At 48.0% G+C, this 13,861-nt stretch overlaps 1 pseudogene; it reads left to right on the forward strand.

Annotated features, from left to right (window-relative positions):
- Positions 1 to 10,470: 10,470 nt before the first annotated feature.
- Positions 10,471 to 10,588, forward strand: LOC126238540 (5S ribosomal RNA; annotated as a pseudogene).
- The last annotated feature ends 3,273 nt before the right edge of the window (positions 10,589 to 13,861 follow it).

Below are 13,861 nucleotides of genomic sequence, written 5' to 3' on the forward strand. Positions count from 1 at the left end.
GCAACAACACATGAATAAGCAGTTTTACTAGGAAAATTATTTTCAGCAAGCATCATTAACTTTAACTCACTCTCTTGCCACATTAACTTTCTCTTTACTATGTTCAAGAGGCATTAATTAGAAAAAAAACTCGTCTTTAATGTTCTTTCAGTAGGGACACTCGGTAATCACTTTAGTTCAAACGGAGAGGAACCTGAGAGGTGTTATGATGAGGAGAAAAATCAGGGTAGGTACATAAATTCAGATACAAATTACCTTATATTTGAGCACACTAACACATCCATTAAGCTGATCCTTCACTGTACATCATTGTAGTATTCCGATGTAATGATTGCGCAAAGTGGTGGCAACTGCATGTTGTTAGGTGGAATTGCGGGTAGAATTGGTGGACTCTGTCATTTCTTGGTGGCGATGATTGATACCAATCCCAGAATATTTCTTGCTATTTATCCATTCTTCCGAGGCATTGGAAAGCGGCAGGAAAAGCCTCTCTCGAAACCAGCACAATATGCATCTTTTACATGGCAGTGCACAGACTCGTAGCTTGTCCCCGACTCGTAGCTCGTCCCCGACTGACTATCAGTTCCACCTTTCCTACCTAGGCCAACCACAATTTGCGCGCGCTACACAGTTCCGTTCCCGAGGGGAACCACTACACCTTTTACATACAAACTAACTAAGAACCCTAAGTGAGGATCAGCAGTTTACATAACAGCAACCAAATACATTAATTAAAACAGAACATTTGCACATATTGACATTTCTACCAAAAATTATTCACACAAAATTACAATCATATACAGTAAGTTTTGTTCCCTTCAAATGGGACAAAGCATTTAAACGACAGATATACTACATCGCATGGAACCAGACCATGACTCAAAGTTTTTACAAAGAAAGGAGTATACAGTTTTGTGTTATCTATTCAATCAAACATATTTACAGAAGCTCAGCGATGTAATTTTAAATAAAACAAAAGCAAAATAAATCAGTAGAGCATTAGAGCTATGGTGTTACAAGCTACCATATTATTTTGGTATTCTATCGCTATATATTAAGCCGATGACAGCTCCCGCGTCGACTAAGAATATCAGAAGGCTATGTAACGCCGGGGTTTGGTATTAGAGACTGCTATGCAGCTTCACAACTTATTTCACGTGATAAGCAACTCTTCGACGGCTGTCGCATCGTGTTTGCGTCTTCTTGACGACAGCACTTCAATCACTGATAACGACTTGGGCGCGATTAATAGCGTTCTGCTGAAAGTGCTGTGATATTTACTGAGCTGTTGCGAGTTTTGAATTAATATGTTATGCTCTCGTGAGAGAAACAAGATAAAAACAAGTAGTACCTTAGGTTGTAACTGCAATTCGAGATATACAAAATTTAACGCCAACTGGCTACTGTGTAGGCATTATACCGGTCCGTGTAGCATTCTCTTGTTTCGTACCGGGCACGAGTGTAAATGGGGACACGCTTTACTGTTTTAGGAAGCCACCGCGCTTCTACGTAAGACGCGTTTGCTTTTAAACAGTAAATCTGTTCCGGTTAGCCTACCGATAAAGATCCCTTCTTCGCCTCTGTAATGGAGAGAGTGCCTCGCTTGTTAATTTGTTTTGCAATCAACAAGAAGCAGCAAGGCGTGAAGTAACTCCATCCTTCAAGTCAGCGAGATGATACGCAGACCAAGGTAAATGTTTAAGATGATGACCATTCGCACACAACAGGGTTTGGACAAGCATATGGAAACACAAAAAAACACGACACTTTACTATACCCGATACGGTGTCGGAAACAGGTTGTCGTTCAAGACAGCTTCCAGTCGTCTCAGAATGATAAATACAGGTCGCGTATGCTATTCAAGGGATTCGTATACCATTCTTACCGCAAAACAGTGGTACGTTCAGGTGAAGATGACGGCGGTGGATAGCGATCAAGCACCCATACTTCCAGAGTTAACCACCAAGTCTCAGTAATATTGACAGCTGGTGACTGTGATGGCATGGGAAGATGCGACAATCCGACCTCGTACTCATACAACTATTCCTTGGACGTTGCGAGCTGGGTGAGTACGGACCCTATCGTCTTGGGACACAGTATCACCACTGGACTTCATCAGCCAAAATGGTCACATACTCCACGGCAGTAATGCGACCTTGCAGAGTAACCATGGGGACCACAGAAAATCGCGATATGGCTTCCCAAATCATCACCGAACCCCCGTCATGTGTCACTCTTGGGACATAAACTTAGCCAGAAATTGGAAACAGTGTTAAACGAGACTCATCCCACCGAATGACTTTCTTCCATTGCATAATAGTCCACGTTCTACGGCTCTGGCACCACATTTTTCTGTTTCGGTCATTTGCACGGCTGATGAGCGGTTTTGGAATTACAGTTCGCCCTGCAATTAGCTGATTCTGGAGCTCCTTTCGAGTTGTTTTGGTGCTGACAGGTTCGCGAGTGCGACCTTCAGTTCTGCATTGACTTTTTCAGCCTGTTGTCCTCTTCTTTTTAGTCAAAAGCTTCTTCAACAACGGTGTGTCACGATCACTCAACACACTCTTTCGTCCGCGTTGTGGTTTATAGGATGATGTTTTGGCACTCTCCGTGTAAACAGTATGAATCTTCGATACGGTGCCTCTTGAAGCACCAAACACTTCGGCTGCGTTGATTACGGGAGCACCCAGCCCACGAGCACCAACACTATTCCCACGTTCCAATTCACTTAGATCCGACTTAATGCACTTACACAACTCGACAGAACATTGATGAGACCATGACTGACACTTGCAACGTACTGACTGCGTTGAACAGTTGCGGCTCTTTGTCTAATACAACAGCGCAATGTGCAGGCTTGGCCAGCACCTGCATTTATTTTCAAGCACTCATTTCTCGCGGTGTTTCCACATTTTTGTCCAACGCTCATATCTGGGCAGCATCAGAATGGTGCGGGCAGATGTCTTACTCACTCCGTCTACCTACGGCGCAGCAGGACTCGTATTCGGGACGATGGTAGTTGGGATTCACGTGCGGTTTTCCTTAGTTTTCTCGCAATTTCCCAAATTGTTTTGAGACAAACGCCGCGATGGTTGCTTTGTAAAGGCACTGCAGATTTTCACCCACATTCTTGCCCAGTCAGATCATCTGCTTCGTCTCTAACGACGTCGTGATTCCTCCCTCGCTTCCTCCGCTCCCGCCTTTCCACCCTGTCGTAGCGGCATGTCCTGTATTGACCGCATGATACAGTATCACGCATTCGAATCAAATAATATGATTGCTCTCTTGGACATCAAGAAAGCACGCTGACTTTTGTGTTTTACTCGGAGACTTGGCCTGAGTTCACCTTTCCGGCAATACAGGAGAGAGAGTACGCGTAAGTCAGCTTCCTAGCTTATTCATTGCTTATACTAAGACAAACACTTTCTGTCTTCGCTACCTCGAATTCCTGTGCTTTCCCCGGGTCTTCCAGTGGACTCAAGAAGTGTCGGATTCGTTGTTGATCGCAAGTACGATAAACCTGTGAATGGGTGGCACCTCGCTGCAACGTTTTCTGTCCGTGAGGCTTCAAACCTGTCCAACTTGTCCCGCCATCAGGCGAACACCGAAAAGCGTTCTGAGTCAAAAATAACTTGCAATTTTCTGCAGTGAGCAACGGTTCTGGACTCATACTTTTCATGCTACTTTGTTCTTTGAGAGTTAATGAGAAATTGGGAAACTGATGTATGTAAAAATAGAGAAAGTTAACTCAAATTTTCTTTGGTCGGTGGAAGGGTGTTCATGACTCTTCGTCCCCCTTCGATACGAATCAGATGTGACTTCACCAGAAGATGAGGACTGTGACACACTTGGAAGCTTCATGTTTTTTTCTTCTTTTTTTTTTTAAACAGCTCTGAGGTTTTTCAAAGGTTCTCGTGTTTCTTGGCTGATGACTGCGTTAAGATACAACGCCGTTCTGATGAGTGTCACACTCATTGTCATCTTCTGGCCAAAAGATGGTATGGTACTGGTCGAAACCTTGCGGCTTTTCAACACTATCGCCAGCCAGCAAACCTGAGAGCTTTTCCATAAAGAGTCTACATTCACACATTCAGGCCATTGTTTGTGGGGTGTTATACGAGGGTGAGTCAAATGAAAAACTTAAATATTTTTTAAAATATTATTTATTGTGCGGAAGTGGTACAAAGCTGTATCACTTTTCAACATAATCTCCCCCACGCTCAATGCAAGTCCTCCAGCGCTTACAGAGTGCATAAATTTCTTTAGAAAAAAAATCTTTTGGTAGTCTGCACAAGCACTCACGCACTGCCTGGCGTACCTCTTCATCAGAACGGAACTTCTTTCCTCCCATTGCGTCTTTGAGTGGTCCAAACATACGGATATCACTTGGGGCAAGGTTTGGTAAGTATGGTGGATGAGGAAGACATTAAAAATGCAGGTCTGTGATTGTTGCAACTGTTGTACGCGCAGTGTGGGGCCTTGCATTGTCATGTTGCAAAAGGACATCTGCTGACAGCAATCCACGTCGCTTTGATTTGATTGCAGGCCGCAGATGATTTTTTAGGAGATCTGTGTATGATGCACTGGTGACAGTGGTCCCTCTAGGCATGTAATGCTCCAAAATGACGCCTTTTTCGTCCCAAAAGAGAGTCAGCATAACCTTCCCTGCTGATGGTTCTGTTCGAAACTTCTTTGGTTTTGGTGATAAGGAATGGCGCCATTCCTTGTTCGCTCTCTTCGTTTCCGGTTGGTGGACGTGAAGCCAGGTTTCGTCCCCAGTAACGATTCTTGCAAGGAAGCCATCACCTTCTCGTTCAAAGCGCCGAAGAAGTTCTTCACAAACATCAACACGTCGTTCTCTCATTTCAGGAGTCAGCTGCCTTAGCACCCATCTTGCAGACACTTTGTGAAACTGGGGCACATCATGCACAATGTGGTGTGATGACCCATGACTAATCTGTGAACGTGCTGCAATGTCATTCAGTGTCACTCGGCGGTTTTCCTTCACTCCAGCTACTGTGGAGTCACAACTCGTTGTGCCTGACCTGGACGAGGAGCAACTTCCACTGAAGTCACACCATTTGCGAACTTCCTACTCCATTCGTAGACTTGCTGGTGTGACAAACATACATCACCGTACTGAACCTACATTCGTAGATGAATTTCAATAGGTTTCACACCTTCACTACGCAAAAACCGAATAACAGAACGCTGTTCTTCCCTGGTGCAAGTCGCAAGTGGGGCGGCCATCTTTATACTGATACTGCGACGGTATGTGTGCATCTGCACTATGCTGCCACCTACAGGCTATTACGCACGCTGTTTGTAGCACGCTTACCAACTTACAGGATAACGGAACGAAATTTCGATTTGTTATTACAAATTTAAGGTTTTCATTTGACTCACCCTCGTACTTTCCAGAAACGTTAGTGTATATAACAACCGCTTGTTTTAAAAGGCACGTCGCTAAAGAGTGGTTGTTCCGTACCGTTGCCAGCCTGCTAGCCCGCAGTGCGGAATGAACTAGATAAAATGACAATAATGGTGGAAAAAATCTCGCGGCAGCAAAACCAGAAAAAAATGCGGGCTCAGCCGGTGCAGATGCTGGCGGCTCTAGCCACCGGCGGAACAGCGAACAGTGTTTCTTTCTTCTGCGGCGCGCAGCTCGCCTGCACGTGGCAGACTGACTGATGTCCGAATTAAGCCTCGGGCGGCAGCGGAATTACTCGTCTCTGGCTGGTGCCGAGGGAGGGGGTGGGAGAGGAGAGAGCGAGGGGGCGGGGGGGGGGTGCAGAGCGAGGCGTCCCGCGCACAGCTGGCAGCGCCCGCGGCCGACTCATCAGCCCTGCGCCAGGAGGCGGCAGATCGATGCCCTCGAAAACGTCGCAAACTGCCGCGCCGCGCCGCGCCGCCACCGCCACCAGACGCGGACGCAGATAAAGCAATTTCGATGAAAGCAAAAGCCGATTACCAGCCAGCCGCGTCTGCTGGCACCCCACTCCTCCCCGATCCACGCGCCTCTCTCTGACGCGGCGCGCACAAGATTTCCAGCCGGGGCTTAAGCAGCCTCTTAAAGTGCTCTGCGCTTCGGCACGAAGCTGCTTCCTGCTAACGTGTGAATCCTTTATCAGGTATTCACCAACTGTTGCATGTCTAATACACTGCCTGAAACAAAAACTGGTACACTTGGAATGGCGACGTTGATTTTGATCTAATGATGACATAAGCCACCTGGGAGATAGTACATGTACTGATAATGCTTCCAACGCCGCCAGCCAAAAGATAGCGTACAGGCGTAGCTACCAGAGCGCTATCTGTGTCTACTCTTTAATAGGGAAGGCTCACAGCCGTGCAGACGTGTAAGCAAGGAGGCAACCGTATCACGGAGATGCTGTCGTGCTCCCTACAGCCAACTGAGAGAGTTTGGAAGGGGCCAGTTTGTGGCCTTCCGAGTGGCAGGGTGGTCTTTCAAGAGAAATGCCTCACAAGTGCTGCGTCGGTTGTGCAACAATGTTGGGATCAGTGATCAAATTAACATTCTCACACCTGTAGATCAGGTTCTGGACGTCCGCCAGGAAAGTCGTATTGTAAGGGCAGCAGAGGCCGCTCATACGGTTGTCACAGCACAGATAACAGGGCTTGAGAGCCCAGACGCGTAAACACGAACTGTTGCGAACCGCCTACTAGCAGTAGGATTGTAGGCATGCAACCTGTAGCCCGCCCTCCACTCTCGCCACAGCATCGACGTGGACGGCTCGACTGGTGCTTTGAAGATGATATGGTACGCCGTGGTCCTCTGCGATGAAAACGTGTAATGGTACACTACTGGCCATTAAAATTGCTGCACCACGAAGATGACGTGCTACAACGCGAAATTTAATCGACAGGAAGAAGATGCTGTGATATTCAAATGATTAGCTTTTCAGAGCATTCACACAAGACTGACGCCGGTGGGGACACCTACAACGTGCTCACATGAGGAAAGTTTCCAACCGATTTCTCATACACAAACAGCAGTTGACCGGCGTTGCCTGGTGAAACGTTGTTGTAATGCCTCGTGTATGGAGGAGAAATGTGTACCATCACGTTTCCGACTTCGATAAAGGTCGGATTGTAGCCTATCGCGATTGCGGTTTATCGTATCGCGACATTGCTGCCCGTGATGGTCGAGATCCAATGACTGTTACCAGTATATGGAATCGGTGGGTTCAGGAGGGTAATAAGGAACGCCGTTCTGGATCCCAACGGCCACGTATCACTAGCAGTCGAGATGACAGGCATCTTATCCGCATGGCTGTAACGGATCGTGCAGCCACGTCTCGATTCCTGAGTCAACAGATGGGGACGTTTGCAAGACAACAACCATCTGCACGAACACTTCGACGACGTTTGCAGCAGCATGGACTATCAGCTCGGAGACCGTGGCTGCGGTTACCCTTGGCGCTGCATCACAGACAGGAGCGGCTGCGGTGGTATACTCAACGACGAATCTGGGTGCACGAATGGCAAAACGTAATTTTATCGGAGGAATCCAGGTTCTGTTTACAGCATCACGATGGTCGCATCCGTGTTTGGCGATATCGCGGTGAACGCACATTGGAAGCGTGTATTCGTCATCGCCATACTGGCGTATCACCCGGCGTGATGGTATGGGTTGCCATTGGTTACACGTCCGGGTCACCTCATGTTCGCATTGACGGCACTTTGAACAGTAGACGTTACATTTCAGATGTGTTACGACCCGTGGCTCTACCCTTCATTCGATCCCTGCGAAACCCTACATTTCAGCAAGATAATGCACGACCGCATGTTGCAGGTCCTTTCTGGATACAGAAAATGCTCGATCGCTGCCATGGCCAGCACATTCTGCAGATCTCTCACCAATTGAAAACGTCTGGTCAATGGCGGCCGAGCAACTGGCTCGTCACAATACGCCAGTCACTACTCTTGATGAACTGTGGTATCGTGTTGAAGCTGCATGGGCATCTGTACCTGTACACCCAATCCAAGCTCTGTCTGAATCAATGCCCAGGCGTATCAAGACCGTTATTACGGCCAGAGGTGGTTGTTCTGGGTACTGATTTCTCAGGATCTATGGACCCAAATTGCGTGAAAATGTAATCACATGTCAGTTCTGGTATAATATATTTGTCCAATGAATAGCCGTTTATCATCTGCACTTCTTCTTAGTGTAGCAATTGTAATGGCCAGTAGTGTAATTTGTGCTTATGACGTAGATCTGCTGACTTCTGTCTTATTGAGCGCATTCACCCGAGACACACTGGCCCCACCTGAGGCCTTATGGTCTGCGGTGCGATAAGCTGCAACTCTCGTTCTCCTTTGGTGTTCGTGGACAGAACACCAATCAGCGCTAGTTACGTGCAGAATGTTGTTAGACACTTTCTTTTCTGTTTTTGCAGCAGGGAGGTGATGTGTTGTTTCAACACGATAATGCTCGCCCGCACGCTGCCCACAAAACTCAACGAGCTCTGCAAGATGTCCAACAGCTTCTCGGCTAGCATGATGTCCGGACTTGTCTCCGGTCGAGTTCGTGTGGAAATGATGGGACAAGAAGTGACTCGTGCTACTCGTCAATCAACAACTATAACTACGTGAACAGGTCAAACAGGCGTGGAATAATATATTCCAGGACAGTATTCGTCATCTATACGATCGACTAGAGGCCAGAGTCAGCGCCTGCTTTGCCACCCGTGGAGGCTATATCACGTGTTAGTATGGCTGTTAGGGTGTGGGTCGATACCTAGTACAGCAAAACTTTTTGTGCTATCCATCTGTAAATGTAATCATTTGATGTACAATAAATCTCGACTGAACTGGAAACCTCTAAAACGGTGTTCTAATTTTTTTTCCTGGCAGTGTTTAATAAGCACCTGAAAAGGCGTTTCCATAAGGACTATACAATTTTATTGTAATTACTTAGCTAGTTATGGTTTCATTTTTTTGTAAAATACGTCAAGTTTGACACACGTAGTTGCATACTATTGAAACACCGCATCACGTTTGCCAATGACAACTGATCCATTATGATTACCATCGACTGCTCCTGAACATGCAACATGTATTACATATCCTTCTGCCTGTGGCTTCAGGTGGATACGTGTGTATCACATATGCTGCACTTGTATGTGTGTGCATCTCCGCTGTTTTACACAATATGCATCCGTGGAAGATGTTAAATTTATCTGTGATATTTAGCCGTGTATCATGAACTATGGTTCGGACAAAAATATTGCCTCCTCACACACTCGTCCTCTTCCACTCACGCCGAGAGGTTCTAGGCGCTTCAGTCTGGAACCGCGTGACCGCTACGGTCGCAAGTTCGAATCCTGCCTCGTGCGTGGATGTGTGTGATGTCCTTAGGTTAGTTAGGTCTAAGTAGTTCTAAGTTCTAGGGGACTGATGACCTCAGATGTTAAGTCCGATAGTGCACAGAGCCATTTTAACCCAAGCGAATCAGTGCGTAGATCGAGGGCAGAGGGTGTTCAATGTCGTACTGATAAGTTCTTACTAAATTCGACTCGATTTTGTAATTACTCTAATAACACGACGTATCCTGTCAACTGCGTGAAGTTTCATTTCGATTCCTCCTCCCCTTCTAGGTGGTCTTTTTTTGTCAGGCAGTGTAATACAAATTATTCACTGTTTATTGTGTTACCTTTGGAATCCACCCCATATCAGTGCTGCTGCCAATGTTTAACAGTAAACGAGAGTTGAGATATTGTTTGCGATCCAGATGAGACCTCGGAGATACGAGGCGTGAACTCCGGCTTTGGCGGGTGCTCTGTACGAGGCTGTCGTGGAAATCGCAGCTGCACACGGAGCGCGCCTTTGTGTTACCGTGCATTGGTTTTCGTTGCTATCCAATTTCGCCGCTGCGGGCCTCACAAGCAATCAGCCGTGGGCGGCCGTGTGCGGCGGGTAGCGGCAGCGGCAGGCGCGCTGGGAATTTCCGGCAGGGCCCTGGCACTGCCCCTGCCGCTGCCCCTGCCTCTGCCTCTGTGCTGCTGGCCGGCGGTCGCCGGCGGGTCGGGGCCGGCCGCGAGGTCGGCCGGTGGCGGCAGTGGGCGGCCGGCGCGATCCAGGCCAATGCCGCGGCCGACGCCCTTGCCAAACTGACGCTCTGCCTCCTGGGGCCGCAGCCTCCTCACACGACTGCTCCGCGGACGTAGTCATATTCCGACTACCGTTTCACGGATGTGTCCAATTGCGACTACAGCAGCCTGCTTCGCGCCGCAGCCTGACGCAAGCTAGGAAGGCCACTGCCTAAAGCCGCAGGGCGTGTGGGAACCAAGATCGATGTGAAGTCGGTAACAGAAAAAGTAGTCGACAGCCAGTGTTATCAGAGGTAGTCGTAAAGTTTTACTGAAAGAAAATTCCACTTTCCATGCTGGTTGTTATAGAATCTACACTGCTGGGGAAAAAACTATTACACCCTTTTAGGCTTTTATGGGCAACGGCCTTGCCTCAGTGGATATACCGGTTCCCGTGAGATCACCGAAGTTAAGCGCTGCCGGGCGTGGTCGGCACTTGGATGGGTGACCATCCGGGCCGCCATGCGCTGTTGCCATTTTTCGGGGTGCACTCACCCTCGTGATGCCAATTGAGGAGCTACTCGACCGCATAGTAGCGGCTTCGGTCAAGAATTCCATCATAACGCCCGGAGAGCGGTGTGTTGACCCCACGCCCCTCCTATCCGCATCCTCAACTGAGCATGACACGGCGGTTGGATGTCCCCGGTAGGCCACTCGTGGCCTCAAGACGGAGTGCTTTTTTTAGACTGTTATACTTCAATTAAGACTTATTGTTGCACTAATGTGTATGGAGTACATGAAATAATTGCATATTACATTTACAACCAATAGCACAAGGGATTTTGATGTACCAGATATCGATCAACGCTACAACATCCATGTTATTACAATATGTCACCTCCAAAGGTGCGAATACATACGCTGACGCTGATATCCAGTCGATCGTACAGATGTCGAATACTGTTCTGTGATACGTTATCCCATGCCTCGACCTGTTAGCATAGTTCTGTAGGAGTTATTGGTTGACGAGTCGCACGAGTCACATCTCGTCTTATTATATGCCAACAGACGTGCCCGACTGTACGCAAGTCCGGAGATGGTGCTGCGCGTCTTGCAGAGCTCGTTGAGTTCCAAGGGCGGTGTGTCGTCTAGGATTATCCTGTTCGAACAACATATCACCCTCCTGTTGCAAGAACAGCGAAAGAACGGCTCTACAAACATTCTGCACGTAAAGAGCGCTGCTTAGCATCCACTCCAGGAGCACCGAAGATGTGCGTGAGTCATAGTTTATTGCACCCCAAATCGTAAGGCCTAGGGTGGGGTCAGCGTATCTTAGACGAATGAATTCTACGAGGCAGCGCTCACTAGGTTTACGTCGTACGCGCAAACGACGATCGCTTGCTTTCATCGCTGAAGACCACAGGGTGCCAGTACATCTTCCAAGTAATCCTTGACAGCACCACTCCAGCCGTGCACTTCGACGCTGTGCCGCGAATAAAAGACGGGCTAGGAGTGTGCGTGCCCGTAGTCCCACTGCTAAAATGTGGTTCTCAGTAGTTCCTGTTGACATGTCTGTGCTCATAAGCCGTGCTTTCTTAGCTGCAGGATCTGCCACTGCTGTCCTTAGACTGCGACTCTAGCGGACGTCCATGCTGTGTGGAGGACCATCCCGGCACTCAGAAGGTCACAATTCGACCCCTTTCAGACACATTCAGTTGGCTGTAGGAAGCACCAGTGTGTCTCTGTGGCATGTTTACCTGTTTTCTTCACATGTTTGCACCACAGTGAGTTTTCTGGTTACGGTCGCAGGTTCGAATCCTGCCTCGGGCATGGATGTTTGTGATGTCCTTAGGTTAGTTAGGTTTAACTAGTTGTAAGTTCTAGGGGACTAATGACCTCAGCAGTTGAGTCCCATAGTGCTCAGAGCCATTTGAACCTTTTTTTTTGAGTTTTCTGGCTGCGAGCATTTCCTATCAAAGGGTAGACACAGATGGCGCTCTGGTAGTTGTGCCACCACGCTATCTGTTGGTTTACGGCGCTGAAACCATTATCAGTACTACTATCCGCCTGGTGGTATATGCCGTCACTGGATCAAAATCGACGTCGTCTTTCCAGGTGTACTAATATTTTGATCGGCGCTGTATATGAGCTACACTCATGCTCATAAGTTAAGGATAATGCTGATACATGATGAAACAACGCTCTGGTGGGCGGTTTGCGGGTTTAAATCACGTCGGGGTATGACCATGTGGTACATCTGACTTGCGGTCGTCGCACGGTGGCGCTGGCAGCAGTCCACATACGCAGAGATATGTTGGTGCATGTCAGGGTACGGTGCAACGAGTAAGTGTGCAGACGTTTTCAGACGTGCTAATGGTGACTGTGTGTTGATAATGGCTCAAAGAACACTTATTGGTGACGTTATGAGGGGTAGAATACTAGAGCGACTGGAGGCTGGTCAAACACAGCAGGTCGTAGCACGGACCCTCTGTGTGCCACAAAATGTGATCTGAAGATTATGGCAACGATTCCAACAGACAGGAAACGTGTCCAGACCCTACAGTACGGGACGTTCACAGTGTACAACACCAAAAGAAGACCGATATTTCACCATCAGTGCTCGCAGATGGCCACAGAGTACTGCAGGTAGCCTTGATCGGGACGTTAACGCAGCCACTGCAGCAATTGTCTCCAGATACACACTCTAGAGACATGGTTTATTCGCCCAGAGACCTGCAAGGTGCATTCCACTGACCCCTGCTCACAGGAGAGCCCGTAAAGCCTGGTGTCAAGAACACAGTACGTGGACGTTGGAACAGTGGTCCCAGGTTATGTTCACGGACGAGTCCACGTATAGTCTGAACAGTGATTCTAGCCAAGTTTTCATCTGGCGTGAACCAGGAACCAGATACCAACCCCTTAACGCCCTTGAAAGGGACATGTATGGAGGTCGTGGTTTGATGGTATAGAGTGGGATTATGATTGGTGAACGTATACCCCTGCATGTATTTGACAGAGGAATTGTAACAGATCAGGTGTATCGGGACGTCATTTTGCACCAGTATGTCCGCCTTTTCAGGGATTCAGTGGGTCCCACCTTCCTCCTGATGGATGATAACGCACGGCCCCAATGAGCTGCCATCTTGGAAAACCCCAGCAGATGCTCGACCACCTGATCCAGAGTATGCCAACCCGTCGTGGGGCTTGTGTATGTGTGCATGGTGATCATATCCCATATTGACTTCGGGGTACATGAGCAGGAAACAGCGGCGTTTTGTAGCACATGTATTTTAGGACGGTTTTCTCAACTTACCACCAATACCGTGGACTTATAGATCTGTGTCGTGTATGTTCCCTATGTCCCTATGCTATTAGCGCCAGTTTTGTGTAGTGCCACGTTGTTTGGCACCGCATTCTTCAATTATCCTTAATTTATGAGCAAGAGTGTAGTTTTCTACGGCAGACAACAGCCTCTCGCATCCCAGTTTCCATGACAACGCAACAGCCAGTTCCCGAGCGGAGAGAATCTTTGACCAGGCTGGGAACTGAACCCTGGCTTTTTCGGTTAGCAGTCTGACGTGCCGACTTCGCAGTTACTGACGTTAGCAATTTCAAGTGCTTGGTCTACAGAAGCGATTCTCTCACAACCAGGGTGCCAAATAGGTTTGTCCTTCAATAAATCTGTGGCTGGGGCGGAAAAAAAAATCACTCCGAAGAAATCACACTAAGGCAGTGAAACTTGGCAGTGGTGTTAATCCTTCTCTATGTATTCAGCATTCAGTGTAACACATTTTTGATTTTTATACATG

The sequence above is a fragment of the Schistocerca nitens genome, chromosome 2, assembly GCF_023898315.1.
Source record: "Schistocerca nitens isolate TAMUIC-IGC-003100 chromosome 2, iqSchNite1.1, whole genome shotgun sequence".
In the NCBI taxonomy this organism is placed as follows: Eukaryota; Metazoa; Arthropoda; class Insecta; order Orthoptera; family Acrididae; genus Schistocerca; species Schistocerca nitens.